The sequence below is a fragment of the Procambarus clarkii genome, chromosome 31 (assembly GCF_040958095.1).
Source record: "Procambarus clarkii isolate CNS0578487 chromosome 31, FALCON_Pclarkii_2.0, whole genome shotgun sequence".
Classification (NCBI taxonomy): Eukaryota; Metazoa; Arthropoda; class Malacostraca; order Decapoda; family Cambaridae; genus Procambarus; species Procambarus clarkii.
The window spans coordinates 35884615-35905792 of NC_091180.1; positions in this window are offsets into that span (position 1 = coordinate 35884615).

A 21178-nucleotide genomic window follows, 5' to 3' on the forward strand; every position below is an offset into this window, starting at 1 on the left:
AAGCACAACTGGTTGAGTACATGCACTCAAGCACAACTGGGTGAGTACACGCACTCAAGAAAAATTGGGTGAGTACACGCACTCAAGTACAATCTGGTGAGTACACGCACACAAGCACAACTGGGGGAGACCATGCACTCAAGCACAATTGGGTTAGTGCACGCACTCATGGACAACCTGGTGAAAACACGCACTCAAGCAGAACTGGAGGAGACCACGCACTCAAGCACAACTGGGGGTCACCACGCACTCAAGCACAACTGGGTAAGTACACGCACTCAAGCACAAGCTCGTGAGTACACACGCTCAAATACAACTGGGACAGAACACGCACTCAAGCACAACTAGGGGAGACCACGCACTCAAGCACAACTGGGGGTGACCACGCACTCAAGCACAACTAGGTGATTACACGCACACAAGCACAACTGGGAGAGACCAAGCACTCAAATACAACTAGGTGATTACACGCACTCAAGCACAACTGTGAGAGACCAGGCACTCAAGCACAACTGGATGAGTACACACACATAAGCACAAGTTGGTGAGTACACGCACTCAAGCAAAACTGGGATAGACCACGCACTCAAGCTCAACTGGATGAGTAAACGCACTTACCAATAACCTGATGAGTACAGGCACTCAAGAACAACTCGTTGAGTACATGCACTCAAGCACAACTGGGAAAGACAACGCACCCAAGGACAATTGGGCGAGTACACGCACTCAATCACAACTGAGGGAGTACCCGCACTCAAGTACAACCTGTTGAGTACACGCACTCAAGCGCAATTGGGGAGACCATGCACTCAAGCACAACTGGGTGAGTACACGCACTCAAGTACTACTTGGCGAGTACACGCACTCAAGCACAACTGGGGGAGACAACGCACTCAAGCACAACTGGGGGAGACCACGCACTCAAGTACAACTAGGTGATTACACGCACTCAAGCACAACTGGGAGAGACAACGCACTCAAGTACAACTGGGTGAGTACACGCACTCAAGCACAACTGTTCGAGTACACGGAATCAAGCATAACTGGTTGAGTACATGCACTCAAGCACAACCTGGTGAGTACACACACTCAAGCACAACTAGGAGACCCCACACTCAAGCACAACTGGGTGAGTACACGCACTCAAGTACAACTGGGTGAGTACACGCATTCAAGTACAACCTGGTGAGTATACGCACTCAAGCACAACTAGGGGGGACCACGCACTCAAGCACAACTGGGTGAGTACACGCACTCAAGTACAGTCTGGTGAGTACACGCACTGAAGCACAACTGGGGGAGAGCACGCACTCAAGCACAACTGGGGGAGATCACGCACTTAACCACAATTGGGTGAATACACGCACTCAAGCACAACTGGGAGAGTACACGCACTCATGCACAACCTGGTGATTATACACACGCACACACAACTGGGAGAGACCACGCACTAAAGCACAACTGGATGAGTACATGCACTCAAGCACAACTGGATGAGTACATGCACTCAAGCACAACTGGGTGAGTACAGTCTCTCAAGCACAACTACGTGAGTACACGCACTCAATACAACCTGGTGAGTACACACACTCAAACACAACTGGGAGAGTCCACGCACTCAATCACAACTGGGTGAGTACAGGCACTCAAGCACAACTAGGTGAGTACACGCACTCAAGCAGAACTAGGTGATTACACGCACTCAAGCACAACTGGGAGAGACCACGAACTCATGCACAACTGGATGAGTACACACACATAAGCACAAGCTGGTGAGTACACGCACTCAAAACAACTTGGTGAGTACACTCACTCAAGCAAAACCTGGTGAATACACGCACTCAAGCACAACTTGTTGAGTACATGCACTCAAGCACAACTGGGAGAAACCACGCACTCAAACACAACTGGGAGAGACCACGCACTCAAGTACAACTAGGTGAGTACACGCACCCAAGCACAACTGGTTGAGTACATGCACTAAAGCACAACTAGGGCAGACCACGCGCTCAAACAAAACTGGGGGAGACAAGGCACTCAAGTACAACTAGATGAGTACACGCACTCAAGCACAACTGTAAGAGACCACGCACTCAAGCACAACTAGGTGAGTACAAGCACTCAAGAACAACCTGGTGAGTACTCACACTCACGCACAACTGGGAGAGTCCACGCACTCAAACACAACTGGGTGAGTGCACGCATTCAAGCACAACTGGGGAAGACCATGCACTCAAGCTCAACTGGATCAGTAAACGCACTCAACGATAACCTGGTGAGTACACGCACTCAAGAACAACTCGTTGAGTACATGCACTCAAGCACAATTGGGACAGACAACGCACTCAAGCACAACTGGGTGAGTACCCGCACTCACGTACTACTTAGCGAGTACACGCACTCAAGCACAACTGGGGAGACCACGCACTTAAGCACAACTAGGGGAGACCACGCACTCAAGTATAACTAGGTGATTACACGCACTCAAGCACAACTGGGAGAGACCACGCACTCAAGTACAACTAGGAGACTACACGCACTCAAGCACAACTGGGGCAGACCACGCACTCAAGCACAACTGGATGAGTACATGCACTCAAGTACAACCTGGTGAGTACACAGACTCAAGCACAACTGGGAGAGACCACGCACTCAAGCACAACTGGACGAGTACACGCACTCAAGCACAACTGTTCGAGTACACGCACTCAAGCACAACTGGTTGAGTACACGCACTCAAGCACAACCTGGTGAGTACACACACTCAAGCACAACTAGGAGACCACGCACTCAAGCACAACTGGGTGAGTACACGCACTCAAGCACAATTGGGTGAGTACACGCATTCAAGTATAACCTGGTGAGCATACGCACTCAAGCACAACTGGGGGGGGGACCATGCACTCAAGCACAACTGGGTGAGTACACGCACTCAAGTACAGTCTGGTGAGTACACGCACTGAAGCACAACTTGGGGAAAGCAAGCACTCAAGCACAACTGGGGGAGATCACGCACTCAAGCATAATTGGGTGAATACACGCTCTCAAGCACAACTGGGTGAGTACACGCACTCAAGCACAACCTGTGATTATACACACTCACACTCACACTTTGAGAGACCACGCACTAAAGCACAACTGGATGAGTACATGCACTCCAGCACAACTGGGTGAGTACAGTCACTCAAGCACAATTATTATTAGGAAGTGATGTGGTGGAGGCTGACGCCATGCACAGTTTAAAATGTAGATATGATAGAACCCAATAGGCTCAGGAATCTGTACACCTGTTGATTGACGATTGCGAGGCGAGACCAAAGAGCCAGAGTTCAACCCCCGCAAACACAACTTGGTGAGCACAACTAGGTGAGTACAACTAAGTGAGTACACGCACTCAAGCACAACCTGGTGAGTACACACACTCAAACACAACTGGGAGAGTCCACGCACTCAATCACAACTGGGTGAGTACAGGCACTCTAGCACAACTAGGTGAGTACACGCACTCAAGCAGAACTAGGTGAGTACACGCACTCAAGGAGACACGCACTCTCCCGGACAACCGGGAGAGACCACGAACTCAAGCACAACTGGTGGAGACCACGCATTCAAGCACAATTGGGCGAGTACACGAACTCAAGAACAACTGTGTGAGTACACGCACTCAAGCACAACTGGTTGAGTACTGGCGCTCAAGCACAACTAATGAGTACACGCACTCAAGCACGACTAGGTAAGTACACGCACTCAAGCACAACTGGTGGAGACCACGCACTCAAGCACAACTGGGTGAGTACACGCACTCAAGGACAACCTGGTGAGTACTCGCACTTAAGCACAACTGGTTGAGTACATGCACTCAAGCACAACTGGGAGAGACCACGCAATCAAGCACAACTGGGTGAGTAAACGCACTCAAGTACAACCTGGTGAGTACACACAGTCACGCTCAACTGCGAGAGACCACGCACTCAAGCACAACAGGGTGAGTACAACCACTCAAACACAACTTAGGGAGACCACGCACTCAACAGCAACTGGGGGAGACCACGCACTCAAGTACAACTATGTGAGTACACGCACTCAAGCACAACTGGGAGAGACCACGCACTCAAGCAGAACTGGGTGAGTAAACGCACTCAAGTACAACCTGGTGAGTACACTCACTCTTGCACAACTGGGAGAGACTACGAACTCAAGCACAACTGGGTGAGTGCACGCACTAAAGCACAACTGGGTGAGTACACGCACTCTAGCACAACCTAGTGAGTACACGCACTCAAGCACAACTAGTTGAGTACATGCACTCAAGCACAACTGGGAGAGACCACGCACTCAAGCACAACTGGGTAAGTGCACGCACTCAAGTACAACCTGGTGAGTACACACACTCACGCACAACTAAAAGAGACCACCCACTTAAGCACAACTGGGTGAGTACACGCACTCAATACTACTTGGCGAGTATGCGCACTCAAGCACAACTGGGGGAGACTACGCAGTCAAGCACAACTAGGAGGGACCACGCACTCAAGCACAACTGGTTGAGTACACGCACTCTAGCACAACTCGGTGAGTACAGGCACTCAAGCACAACTAGGTGAGTACACGCACTCAGGCAGAACTAGGTGAGTACACGAACTCAAGCACAACTGGGAGAGACCACGCACTCAAGCACAACTGAGTGAGTGCACGCACTCAAGCACAACTTGTGGAGACCATGCAATCAAGCACAACTGGCTGAGTACACGCATTCAAGCACAACCTGGTGAGTTCACGTAACCAATCAAAACTCCTTGAGTACATGCACTCAAGCACAACTGGGGCGGACTAAGCACTTAAGCACATCTGGGGGAGACCATGCACTCAAGCACGACTAGGTGAGTACACGCACTCAAGCACAACTGAGAGAGACCACGAACTCAAGCACAACTGGATGAGTGCACGCACTCAAGCACAACTGGGGGAATTGGGTGAATACACGCACTCAAGCACAACAAGGGAGAGTACACGCACTCATGCACAACCTGGTGATTATACACACTCACACACAACTGGGAGAGACCACGCACTAAAGCACAACTGGATGAGTACATGCACTCAAGCACAACTGGGTGAGTACAGTCTCTCAAGCACAACTACGTGAGTACACGCACTCAAGTACAACCTGGTGAGTACACACACTCTAACACAACTTGGAGAGTCCACGCACTCAATCACAACTGGGTGAGTACAGGCACTCAAGCACAACTAGGTGAGTACACGCACTCAAGCAGAACTAGGTGATTTCACGCACTCAAGCACAACCGGGAGAGACCACGAACTCAATTACAACTGGATGAGTACACACACATGAGCACAAGCTGGTGAGTACACGCACTCAAAACAACTTGGTGAGTACACGCACTCAAGCAAAACCTGGTGAATACACGCACTCAAGCACAACTTGTTGAGTACATGCACTCAAGCACAACTGGGAGAAACCACGCACTCAAACACAACTGAGGGAGACCACGCACTCAAGTACAACTAGGTGAGTACACGCACCCAAGCACAACTGGTTGAGTACATGCACTCAAGCACAACTTGGGCAGACCAAGCGCTCAAACAAAACTGGGTGAGTACACGCACTCAAGAACAACCTGGTGAGTACTCACACTCACGCACAACTGGGAGAGACCACGCACTCAAACAGAACTGGGTGAGTAAATGTACTCAAGCAAACCTAGGTGAGTACAAGCACTCAAACACAATTGGGGTAGACCATGCACTCAAGCACGACTAGATGAGTACACGCACTCAAGCACAACTGAGAGAGACCACGCACTCAAGCACAACTGGATGAGTGCACGCACTCAAGCACAACTGGGGGAAACCATGCACTCAAGCACAACTGGTTGAGTACATGCACTCAAGCACAACTGGGTGAGTACATGCACTCAATCACAAATTGTTGAGTACACTCACTTAAGTACAACCTGGTGAGTACACGCACTCAAGCACTACTGGGGGAGTCCACGCACTCAAGCACAACTGGAAGAGACCACGCACTCAAGCCCAACTGGGTGAGTACATGCACTCAAGCACAACTGGGTGAGTACACGCACTCAAGCACAACTTGGTGAGTACACCCACTCAAGCACAACCTGGTAAGTACAGGCACTCAAACACAACAAGGAAAGACAAGGCACCCAAGCACAACTGGGTGAGAATACGCCCTCAAGCACAACTGGGTGAGTACAGGCACTCAAGCACAACTGGGTAAGTACACGCACTCAAACACGACTACGTGAGTACACGCACTCAAGCACAACTGAGAGAGACCACGCACTCAAGCACAACTGGGTGAGTACAGACACTCAAGCACAACCTGGTGAGTACACGCACTCAAGCACAACTGGGGGAGACCACGCACTCAAGCACAACTGGGAGAGACCAGGTACTCAAGCACGTCTGGGTGAGTACACGCCTTTCAACTCTCAAACAACTAATGTACAGGTTCCTTAGCATACTAGGCTCTATCATATTTACACTTGAAACTGTGTATGGAGTCAGCCTCCACCACATCATTTCCTAATGCATTCCATTTTTCTACTAATCTGACATATTATCACCACATACAAGATTCTCAGAGGGATTGATAGGGTAGATAAAGACAGTCTATTTACCACAAGGGGCACACGCACCACGGGGCACAGGTGGATATTGCAAGCACAACTGGGGGAGACCACGCACTCAAGCACAATCTGGGGGAGACCACGCACTCAAGCACAAATGGGGAAGACCACGCACTCAAGCACAACTGGGTGAGAACAGGCATTCAAGCACAACTAGGTGAGTACACGCACTCAAGCACAACTGGGTGAGTACACGTACTCAAGCACAACAGGGTGAGTACACGCACTCAAGCACAACTGGATGAGTACACGCACTCAAGCACAACCTGGTGGGTACACGCACTCTAGACCAACTTTGTGAGACCATGCATTCAAGCATATTTGGGAGAGACCACGCACTCAAGAACAACTGGGTGAGTACACGCACTCAAGCACAACCTGGTGAGTACACGCACTGAAGCACAAATGGTTGAGTACATGCGCTCAAGCACAACTTGGGCAAACTTCGCACTCAAGACAAGCCGGGGGAGATAACGCACTCAATTACAACTAGGTGAGTACACGCACTCAAGCACAACTGGGAGAGACCACGCACTTAAGCTCAACTGGTTGAGTACACGCACTCAAGTATAACCTGGTGAGTACACTCTCTCACGAACAACTGGGAGAGACAAAGCACTCAAGCATAACTGGGTGAGTGCACGCACTCAAGCACAACTGGGTGAGTACATACACTCAAGCACAACTGGGAGAGACCACGCACTCAAGCACAACTGGGTGAGTACACGCACTCAAGTACAACCTGGTAAGTACACACACTAGGAGAGACCACGCACTCAATCACAACAGGATGAGTGCACGTATTCAAGCACAACTGGGGAAGACCACGTACTCAATCAAAACTGGGAGTACACGCACTCGAGCATAACTGGTTGAGTACATGCTGTCAAGCAAAACTGGGACAGACCATGCACTCAAGTACAACTGGGGGAGACCACGCACTCAAGTACAACAAGGGGATTACACGCACTCAAGCACAATTGGGAGAGACCACGCAATCAAGTACAACTACGAGATAACACGCACTCAAGCACAACTGGGAGAGACCACGCACTCAAGCACAACTGGGTGAGTACACGCACTCAAGCACAACTGTTCGAGTACACGCACTCAAGCACAACTGGTTGAGTACATGCACTCAAGCACAACCTGGTGAGTACACACACTCAAGCACAACTAGGAGACCACGCACTCAAGCATAACTGGGGGAGAACACGTACTCAAGCTCAATCGGGTGAGTGCACGCACTGAAGCCCAACCTGGTGAGTACACTTACTCAAGCACAACTGGTGGAGTACATGCACTCAAGCACAACAGGGGGAGACCAAGCACCCAAGCACAACTAGGTGATTACACGCACACAAGCACAACTGGGAGAGACCAAGCACTCAAATACAACTAGGTGATTACACGCACTCAAGCACAACTGTGAGAGACCACGCACTCAAGCACAACTGGATGAGTACACACATATAAGCACAAGTTGGTGAGTACACGCACTCAAAACAACTGGGTGAGTACACGCACTCAAGCAAAACTGGGATAGACCACGCACTCAAGCTCAACTGGATGAGTAAACGCACTTACAAATAACCTGATGAGTACAGGCACTCAAGAACAACTCGTTGAGTACATGTACTCAAGCACAACTGGGAAAGACAACGCACCCAAGGACAATTGGGCGAGTACACGCACTCAATCACAACTGAGGGAGTACCCGCACTCAAGTACAACCTGTTGAGTACACGCACTCAAGCGCAATTGGGGAGACCATGCACTCAAGCACAACTGGGTGAGTACACGCACTCAAGTACTACTTGGCGAGTACACGCACTCAAGCACAACTGGGGGAGACAACGCACTCAAGCACAACTGGGGGAGACCACGCACTCAAGTACAACTAGGTGATTACACGCACTCAAGCACAACTGGGAGAGACCACGCACTCAAGTACAACTGGGTGAGTACACGCACTCAAGCACAACTGTTCGAGTACACGGAATCAAGCATAACTGATTGAGTACATGCACTCAAGCACAACCTGGTGAGTACACACACTCAAGCACAACTAGGAGACCCCGCACTCAAGCACAACTGGGTGAGTACACGCACTCAAGTACAACTGGGTGAGTACACGCATTCAAGTACAACCTGGTGAGTATACGCACTCAAGCACAACTAGGGGGGACCACGCACTCAAGCACAACTGGGTGAGTACACGCACTCAAGTACAGTCTGGTGAGTACACGCACTGAAGCACAACTGGGGGAGAGCACGCACTCAAGCACAACTGGGGGAGATCACGCACTTAACCACAATTGGGTGAATACACGCACTCAAGCACAACTGGGAGAGTACACGCACTCATGCACAACCTGGTGATTATACACACGCACACACAACTGGGAGAGACCACGCACTAAAGCACAACTGGATGAGTACATGCACTCAAGCACAACTGGATGAGTACATGCACTCAAGCACAACTGGGTGAGTACAGTCTCTCAAGCACAACTACGTGAGTACACGCACTCAATACAACCTGGTGAGTACACACACTCAAACACAACTGGGAGAGTCCACGCACTCAATCACAACTGGGTGAGTACAGGCACTCAAGCACAACTAGGTGAGTACACGCACTCAAGCAGAACTAGGTGATTACACGCACTCAAGCACAACTGGGAGAGACCACGAACTCATGCACAACTGGATGAGTACACACACATAAGCACAAGCTGGTGAGTACACGCACTCAAAACAACTTGGTGAGTACACTCACTCAAGCAAAACCTGGTGAATACACGCACTCAAGCACAGCTTGTTGAGTACATGCACTCAAGCACAACTGGGAGAAACCACGCACTCAAACACAACTGGGAGAGACCACGCACTCAAGTACAACTAGGTGAGTACACGCACCCAAGCACAACTGGTTGAGTACATGCACTAAAGCACAACTAGGGCAGACCACGCGCTCAAACAAAACTGGGGGAGACAAGGCACTCAAGTACAACTAGATGAGTACACGCACTCAAGCACAACTGTAAGAGACCACGCACTCAAGCACAACTAGGTGAGTACAAGCACTCAAGAACAACCTGGTGAGTACTCACACTCACGCACAACTGGGAGAGACCACGCACTCAAACACAACTGGGTGAGTGCACGCATTCAAGCACAACTGGGGAAGACCACGCACTCAAGCTCAACTGGATCAGTAAACGCACTCAACGATAACCTGGTGAGTACACGCACTCAAGAACAACTCGTTGAGTACATGCACTCAAGCACAATTGGGACAGACAACGCACTCAAGCACAACTGGGTGAGTACCCGCACTCACGTACTACTTAGCGAGTACACGCACTCAAGCACAACTGGGGAGACCACGCACTCAAGCACAACTAGGGGAGACCACGCACTCAAGTATAACTAGGTGATTACACGCACTCAAGCACAACTGGGAGAGACCACGCACTCAAGTACAACTAGGAGACTACACGCACTCAAGCACAACTGGGACAGACCACGCACTCATGCACAACTGGATGAGTACATGCACTCAAGTACAACCTGGTGAGTACACAGACTCAAGCACAACTGGGAGAGACCACGCACTCAAGCACAACTGGGTGAGTACACGCACTCAAGCACAACTGTTCGAGTACACGCACTCAAGCACAACTGGTTGAGTACACGCACTCAAGCACAACCTGGTGAGTACACACACTCAAGCACAACTAGGAGACCACGCACTCAAGCACAACTGGGTGAGTACACGCACTCAAGCACAATTGGGTGAGTACACGCATTCAAGTATAACCTGGTGAGCATACGCACTCAAGCACAACTGGGGGGGGGACCATGCACTCAAGCACAACTGGGTGAGTACACGCACTCAAGTACAGTCTGGTGAGTACACGCACTGAAGCACAACTTGGGGAAAGCAAGCACTCAAGCACAACTGGGGGAGATCACGCACTCAAGCATAATTGGGTGAATACACGCTCTCAAGCACAACTGGGTGAGTACACGCACTCAAGCACAACCTGTGATTATACACACTCACACTCACACTTTGAGAGACCACGCACTAAAGCACAACTGGATGAGTACATGCACTCCAGCACAACTGGGTGAGTACAGTCACTCAAGCACAATTATTATTAGGAAGTGATGTGGTGGAGGCTGACGCCATGCACAGTTTCAAATGTAGATATGATAAAACCGAATAGGCTCAGGAATCTGTACACCTGTTGATTGACGATTGCGAGGCGGGACCAAAGAGCCAGAGTTCAACCCCCGCAAACACAACTTGGTGAGCACAACTAGGTGAGTACAACTAAGTGAGTACACGCACTCAAGCACAACCTGGTGAGTACACACACTCAAACACAACTGGGAGAGTCCACGCACTCAATCACAACTGGGTGAGTACAGGCACTCTAGCACAACTAGGTGAGTACACGCACTCAAGCAGAACTAGGTGAGTACACGCACTCAAGGAGACACGCACTCTCCCGGACAACCGGGAGAGACCACGAACTCAAGCACAACTGGTGGAGACCACGCATTCAAGCACAATTGGGCGAGTACACGAACTCAAGAACAACTGTGTGAGTACACGCACTCAAGCACAACTGGTTGAGTACTGGCGCTCAAGCACAACTAATGAGTACACGCACTCAAGCACGACTAGGTAAGTACACGCACTCAAGCACAACTGGTTGAGTACTGGCGCTCAAGCACAACTGGGTGAGTACACGCACTCAAGGACAACCTGGTGAGTACTCGCACTTAAGCACAACTGGTTGAGTACATGCACTCAAGCACAACTGGGAGAGACCACGCAATCAAGCACAACTGGGTGAGTAAACGCACTCAAGTACAACCTGGTGAGTACACACAGTCACGCTCAACTGCGAGAGACCACGCACTCAAGCACAACAGGGTGAGTACAACCACTCAAACACAACTTAGGGAGACCACGCACTCAACAGCAACTGGGGGAGACCACGCACTCAAGTACAACTATGTGAGTACACGCACTCAAGCACAACTGGGAGAGACCACGCACTCAAGCAGAACTGGGTGAGTAAACGCACTAAAGTACAACCTGGTGAGTACACTCACTCTTGCACAACTGGGAGAGACTACGAACTCAAGCACAACTGGGTGAGTGCACGCACTAAAGCACAACTGGGTGAGTACACGCACTCTAGCACAACCTAGTGAGTACACGCACTCAAGCACAACTAGTTGAGTACATGCACTCAAGCACAACTGGGAGAGACCACGCACTCAAGCACAACTGGGTAAGTGCACGCACTCAAGTACAACCTGGTGAGTACACACACTCACGCACAACTAAGAGAGACCACCCACTTAAGCACAACTGGGTGAGTGAACGCACTCAAGCATAACTGGGGGAGAACACGCACTCAAGCTCAATCGGGTGAGTGCACGCCCTGAAGGACAACCTTGTGAGTACACTTACTCAAGCACAACTGGTTGAGTACATGCACTCAAGTACAACTGAGGGAGACCAAGCAATCAAGCACAACTAGGTGATTACACGCACACAAGCACAACTGTGAGAGACCACGCACTCAAGCACAACTGGATGAGTACGCACACATAAGCATAAGCTAGTGAGTACAAGCAATCAAAACAACTGGGTGAGTACACGCACTCAAGCAAAACCTAGTGAATACACGCATTCAAGGACAACTTGTTGAGTACATGCATTCAAGCACAACTGGGAGAAACCACGCACTGAAACACAATTGGGGGAGACCACTCACTCAAGTACAACTAGGTGAGTACACGCACTCTAGCACAACTGGTTGAGTACATCAAACCACGCACTCAAGCAAAACTTGGGCAGACAACGCTCTCAAACAAAACTGGGAGAGACAAGGCACTCAAGTACAACTAGATGAGTACACGCACTCAAGCACAAGTGGGAGAGACCACGCACTCAAGCACAACTGAGTGAGTGCACGCACTCAGGCACAACTTGTGGAGACCATGCACTCAAGCACAACTGGCTGAGTACACGCATTCAAGCACACCCTGGTGAGTTCACGTACTCAATCACAAGTCGTTGAGTACATGCACTCAAGCACAACTGAGCCGGACTAAGCACTAAAGCACATTTGGGGGAGACCACGCACTTAAGTACAACTAGGTGAGCACACGCACTCAAGCACAACTGGGAGAGACCACGCACTCAAGTTCAACGTGGTGAGTACACACACTCTAGCACAACAGGGAGAGAAAACGCACGCAAGCACAACTGGGTGAATACACCGCTACAAGCTCAACTGGGGGAGACCACGCACTTAAATACAACTAGGTGAGTACACGCACTCAAACACAACTGGGAGAGACCACGCACTCAAGCACAACTGGGCGAGTACACGCACTCAAGCACAACTGGGGGAGACCACGCACTCAATCACAACTAGCGGAGACCACGCATTTAAGCACAACTGGTTGAGTACATGCACTCAAGCACAACTGGGTGAGTACACGCACTCAAGAAAAATTGGGTGAGTACACGCACTCAAGTACAATCTGGTGAGTACACGCACACAAGCACAACTGGGGGAGACCATGCACTCAAGCACAATTGGGTGAGTGCACGCACTCATGGACAACCTGGTGAAAACACGCACTCAAGCAGAACTGGAGGAGACCACGCACTCAAGCACAACTGGGGGTGACCACGCACTCAAGCACAACTGGGTAAGTACACGCACTCAAGCACAAGCTCGTGAGTACACACGCTCAAATACAACTGGGACAGAACACGCACTCAAGCACAACTAGGGGAGACCACGCACTCAAGCACAACTGGGGGTGACCACGCACTCAAGCACAACTAGGTGATTACACGCACACAAGCACAACTGGGAGAGACCAAGCACTCAAATACAACTAGGTGATTACACGCACTCAAGCACAACTGTGAGAGACCAGGCACTCAAGCACAACTGGATGAGTACACACACATAAGCACAAGTTGGTGAGTACACGCACTCAAAACAACTGGGTGAGTACACGCACTCAAGCAAAACTGGGATAGACCACGCACTCAAGCTCAACTGGATGAGTAAACGCACTTACCAATAACCTGATGAGTACAGGCACTCAAGAACAACTCGTTGAGTACTTGCACTCAAGCACAACTGGGAAAGACAACGCACCCAAGGACAATTGGGCGAGTACACGCACTCAATCACAACTGAGGGAGTACCCGCACTCAAGTACAACCTGTTGAGTACACGCACTCAAGCGCAATTGGGGAGACCATGCACTCAAGCACAACTGGGTGAGTACACGCACTCAAGTACTACTTGGCGAGTACACGCACTCAAGCACAACTGGGGGAGACAACGCACTCAAGCACAACTGGGGGAGACCACGCACTCAAGTACAACTAGGTGATTACACGCACTCAAGCACAACTGGGAGAGACAACGCACTCAAGTACAACTGGGTGAGTACACGCACTCAAGCACAACTGTTCGAGTACACGGAATCAAGCATAACTGGTTGAGTACATGCACTCAAGCACAACCTGGTGAGTACACACACTCAAGCACAACTAGGAGACCCCACACTCAAGCACAACTGGGTGAGTACACGCACTCAAGTACAACTGGGTGAGTACACGCATTCAAGTACAACCTGGTGAGTATACGCACTCAAGCACAACTAGGGGGGACCACGCACTCAAGCACAACTGGGTGAGTACACGCACTCAAGTACAGTCTGGTGAGTACACGCACTGAAGCACAACTGGGGGAGAGCACGCACTCAAGCACAACTGGGGGAGATCACGCACTTAACCACAATTGGGTGAATACACGCACTCAAGCACAACTGGGAGAGTACACGCACTCATGCACAACCTGGTGATTATACACACGCACACACAACTGGGAGAAACCACGCACTAAAGCACAACTGGATGAGTACATGCACTCAAGCACAACTGGATGAGTACATGCACTCAAGCACAACTGGGTGAGTACAGTCTCTCAAGCACAACTACGTGAGTACACGCACTCAATACAACCTGGTGAGTACACACACTCAAACACAACTGGGAGAGTCCACGCACTCAATCACAACTGGGTGAGTACAGGCACTCAAGCACAACTAGGTGAGTACACGCACTCAAGCAGAACTAGGTGATTACACGCACTCAAGCACAACTGGGAGAGACCACGAACTCATGCACAACTGGATGAGTACACACACATAAGCACAAGCTGGTGAGTACACGCACTCAAAACAACTTGGTGAGTACACTCACTCAAGCAAAACCTGGTGAATACACGCACTCAAGCACAACTTGTTGAGTACATGCACTCAAGCACAACTGGGAGAAACCACGCACTCAAACACAACTGGGAGAGACCACGCACTCAAGTACAACTAGGTGAGTACACGCACCCAAGCACAACTGGTTGAGTACATGCACTAAAGCACAACTAGGGCAGACCACGCGCTCAAACAAAACTGGGGGAGACAAGGCACTCAAGTACAACTAGATGAGTACACGCACTCAAGCACAACTGTAAGAGACCACGCACTCAAGCACAACTAGGTGAGTACAAGCACTCAAGAACAACCTGGTGAGTACTCACACTCACGCACAACTGGGAGAGTCCACGCACTCAAACACAACTGGGTGAGTGCACGCATTCAAGCACAACTGGGGAAGACCATGCACTCAAGCTCAACTGGATCAGTAAACGCACTCAACGATAACCTGGTGAGTACACGCACTCAAGAACAACTCGTTGAGTACATGCACTCAAGCACAATTGGGACAGACAACGCACTCAAGCACAACTGGGTGAGTACCCGCACTCACGTACTACTTAGCGAGTACACGCACTCAAGCACAACTGGGGAGACCACGCACTTAAGCACAACTAGGGGAGACCACGCACTCAAGTATAACTAGGTGATTACACGCACTCAAGCACAACTGGGAGAGACCACGCACTCAAGTACAACTAGGAGACTACACGCACTCAAGCACAACTGGGACAGACCACGCACTCAAGCACAACTGGATGAGTACATGCACTCAAGTACAACCTGGTGAGTACACAGACTCAAGCACAACTGGGAGAGACCACGCACTCAAGCACAACTGGGTGAGTACACGCACTCAAGCACAACTGTTCGAGTACACGCACTCAAGCACAACTGGTTGAGTACACGCACTCAAGCACAACCTGGTGAGTACACACACTCAAGCACAACTAGGAGACCACGCACTCAAGCACAACTGGGTGAGTACACGCACTCAAGCACAATTGGGTGAGTACACGCATTCAAGTATAACCTGGTGAGCATACGCACTCAAGCACAACTGGGGGGGGGGACCATGCACTCAAGCACAACTGGGTGAGTACACGCACTCAAGTACAGTCTGGTGAGTACACGCACTGAAGCACAACTTGGGGAAAGCAAGCACTCAAGCACAACTGGGGGAGATCACGCACTCAAGCATAATTGGGTGAATACACGCTCTCAAGCACAACTGGGTGAGTACACGCACTCAAGCACAACCTGTGATTATACACACTCACACTCACACTTTGAGAGACCACGCACTAAAGCACAACTGGATGAGTACATGCACTCCAGCACAACTGGGTGAGTACAGTCACTCAAGCACAATTATTATTAGGAAGTGATGTGGTGGAGGCTGACGCCATGCACAGTTTCAAATGTAGATATGATAGAACCCAATAGGCTCAGGAATCTGTACACCTGTTGATTGACGATTGCGAGGCGAGACCAAAAGAGCCAGAGTTCAACCCCCGCAAACACAACTTGGTGAGCACAACTAGGTGAGTACAACTAAGTGAGTACACGCACTCAAGCACAACCTGGTGAGTACACACACTCAAACACAACTGGGAGAGTCCACGCACTCAATCACAACTGGGTGAGTACAGGCACTCTAGCACAACTAGGTGAGTACACGCACTCAAGCAGAACTAGGTGAGTACACGCACTCAAGGAGACACGCACTCTCCCGGACAACCGGGAGAGACCACGAACTCAAGCACAACTGGTGGAGACCACGCATTCAAGCACAATTGGGCGAGTACACGAACTCAAGAACAACTGTGTGAGTACACGCACTCAAGCACAACTGGTTGAGTACTGGCGCTCAAGCACAACTAATGAGTACACGCACTCAAGCACGACTAGGTAAGTACACGCACTCAAGCACAACTGGTGGAGACCACGCACTCAAGCACAACTGGGTGAGTACACGCACTCAAGGACAACCTGGTGAGTACTCGCACTTAAGCACAACTGGTTGAGTACATGCACTCAAGCACAACTGGGAGAGACCACGCAATCAAGCACAACTGGGTGAGTAAACGCACTCAAGTACAACCTGGTGAGTACACACAGTCACGCTCAACTGCGAGAGACCACGCACTCAAGCACAACAGGGTGAGTACAACCACTCAAACACAACTTAGGGAGACCACGCACTCAACAGCAACTGGGGGAGACCACGCACTCAAGTACAACTATGTGAGTACACGCACTCAAGCACAACTGGGAGAGACCACGCACTCAAGCAGAACTGGGTGAGTAAACGCACTCAAGTACAACCTGGTGAGTACACTCACTCTTGCACAACTGGGAGAGACTACGAACTCAAGCACAACTGGGTGAGTGCACGCACTAAAGCACAACTGGGTGAGTACACGCACTCTAGCACAACCTAGTGAGTACACGCACTCAAGCACAACTAGTTGAGTACATGCACTCAAGCACAACTGGGAGAGACCACGCACTCAAGCACAACTGGGTAAGTGCACGCACTCAAGTACAACCTGGTGAGTACACACACTCACGCACAACTAAAAGAGACCACCCACTTAAGCACAACTGGGTGAGTGAACGCACTCAAGCATAACTGGGGGAGAACACGCACTCAAGCTCAATCGGGTGAGTGCACGCCCTGAAGGACAACCTTGTGAGTACACTTACTCAAGCACAACTGGTTGAGTACATGCACTCAAGTACAACTGAGGGAGACCAAGCAATCAAGCACAACTAGGTGATTACACGCACACAAGCACAACTGTGAGAGACCACGCACTCAAGCACAACTGGATGAGTACGCACACATAAGCATAAGCTAGTGAGTACAAGCAATCAAAACAACTGGGTGAGTACACGCACTCAAGCAAAACCTAGTGAATACACGCATTCAAGGACAACTTGTTGAGTACATGCATTCAAGCACAACTGGGAGAAACCACGCACTGAAACACAATTGGGGGAGACCACTCACTCAAGTACAACTAGGTGAGTACACGCACTCTAGCACAACTGGTTGAGTACATCAAACCACGCACTCAAGCAAAACTTGGGCAGACAACGCTCTCAAACAAAACTGGGAGAGACAAGGCACTCAAGTACAACTAGATGAGTACACGCACTCAAGCACAAGTGGGAGAGACCACGCACTCAAGCACAACTGAGTGAGTGCACGCACTCAGGCACAACTTGTGGAGACCATGCACTCAAGCACAACTGGCTGAGTACACGCATTCAAGCACACCCTGGTGAGTTCACGTACTCAATCACAAGTCGTTGAGTACATGCACTCAAGCACAACTGAGCCGGACTAAGCACTAAAGCACATTTGGGGAGACCACGCACTTAAGTACAACTAGGTGAGCACACGCACTCAAGCACAACTGGGAGAGACCACGCACTCAAGTTCAACGTGGTGAGTACACACACTCTAGCACAACAGGGAGAGACAACGCACGCAAGCACAACTGGGTAAATACACCGCTACAAGCTCAACTGGGGGAGACCACGCACTTAAATACAACAAGGTGAGTACACGCACTCAAACACAACTGGGAGACCACGCACTCAAGCACAACTGGGCGAGTACACGCACTCAAGCACAACTGGGGGAGACCACGCACTCAATCACAACTAGCGGAGACCACGCATTTAAGCACAACTGGTTGAGTACATGCACTCAAGCACAACTGGGTGAGTACACGCACTCAAGAAAAATTGGGTGAGTACACGCACTCAAGTACAATCTGGTGATTACACGCACACAAGCACAACTGGGGAGACCATGAACTCAAGCACATTTGGGTGAGTGCACGCACTCATGGACAATATGGTGAAAACACGCACTCAAGCAACTGGAGGAGACCACGCACTCAAGCACAACTGGGGGTGACCACGCACTCAAGCACAACTGGGTGAGTACACGCACTCAAGCACAATTGGGTGAGTACACGCATTCAAGTATAACCTGGTGAGCATACGCACTCAAGCACAACTGGGGGGGACCATGCACTCAAGCACAACTGGGTGAGTACACGCACTCAAGTACAGTCTGGTGAGTACACGCACTGAAGCACAACTTGGGGAAAGCAAGCACTCAAGCACAACTGGGGGAGATCACGCACTCAAGCATAATTGGGTGAATACACGCTCTCAAGCACAACTGGGTGAGTACACGCACTCAAGCACAACCTGTGATTATACACACTCACACTCACACTTTGAGAGACCACGCACTAAAGCACAACTGGATGAGTACATGCACTCCAGCACAACTGGGTGAGTACAGTCACTCAAGCACAATTATTATTAGGAAGTGATGTGGTGGAGGCTGACGCCATGCACAGTTTCAAATGTAGATATGATAAACCCAATAGGCTCAGGAATCTGTACACCTGTTGATTGACGATTGCGAGGCGGGACCAAAGAGCCAGAGTTCAACCCCCGCAAACACAACTTGGTGAGCACAACTAGGTGAGTACAACTAAGTGAGTACACGCACTCAAGCACAACCTGGTGAGTACACACACTCAAACACAACTGGGAGAGTCCACGCACTCAATCACAACTGGGTGAGTACAGGCACTCTAGCACAACTAGGTGAGTACACGCACTCAAGCAGAACTAGGTGAGTACACGCACTCAAGGAGACACGCACTCTCCCGGACAACCGGGAGAGACCACGAACTCAAGCACAACTGGTGGAGACCACGCATTCAAGCACAATTGGGCGAGTACACGAACTCAAGAACAACTGTGTGAGTACACGCACTCAAGCACAACTGGTTGAGTACTGGCGCTCAAGCACAACTAATGAGTACACGCACTCAAGCACGACTAGGTAAGTACACGCACTCAAGCACAACTGGTGGAGACCGCTCAAGCACAACTGGGTGAGTACACGCACTCAAGGACAACCTGGTGAGTACTCGCACTTAAGCACAACTGGTTGAGTACATGCACTCAAGCACAACTGGGAGAGACCACGCAATCAAGCACAACTGGGTGAGTAAACGCACTCAAGTACAACCTGGTGAGTACACACAGTCACGCTCAACTGCGAGAGACCACGCACTCAAGCACAACAGGGTGAGTACAACCACTCAAACACAACTTAGGGAGACCACGCACTCAACAGCAACTGGGGGAGACCACGCACTCAAGTACAACTATGTGAGTACACGCACTCAAGCACAACTGGGAGAGACCACGCACTCAAGCAGAACTGGGTGAGTAAACGCACTAAAGTACAACCTGGTGAGTACACTCACTCTTGCACAACTGGGAGAGACTACGAACTCAAGCACAACTGGGTGAGTGCACGCACTAAAGCACAACTGGGTGAGTACACGCACTCTAGCACAACCTAGTGAGTACACGCACTCAAGCACAACTAGTTGAGTACATGCACTCAAGCACAACTGGGAGAGACCACGCACTCAAGCACAACTGGGTAAGTGCACGCACTCAAGTACAACCTGGTGAGTACACACACTCACGCACAACTAAGAGAGACCACCCACTTAAGCACAACTGGGTGAGTGAACGCACTCAAGCATAACTGGGGGAGAACACGCACTCAAGCTCAATCGGGTGAGTGCACGCCCTGAAGGACAACCTTGTGAGTACACTTACTCAAGCACAACTGGTTGAGTACATGCACTCAAGTACAACTGAGGGAGACCAAGCAATCAAGCACAACTAGGTGATTACACGCACACAAGCACAACTGTGAGAGACCACGCACTCAAGCACAACTGGATGAGTACGCACACATAAGCATAAGCTAGTGAGTACAAGCAATCAAAACAACTGGGTGAGTACACGCACTCAAGCAAAACCTAGTGAATACACGCATTCAAGGACAACTTGTTGAGTACATGCATTCAAGCACAACTGGGAGAAACCACGCACTGAAACACAATTGGGGGAGACCACTCACTCAAGTACAACTAGGTGAGTACACGCACTCTAGCACAACTGGTTGAGTACATCAAACCACGCACTCAAGCAAAACTTGGGCAGACAACGCTCTCAAACAAAACTGGGAGAGACAAGGCACTCAAGTACAACTAGATGAGTACACGCACTCAAGCACAAGTGGGAGAGACCACGCACTC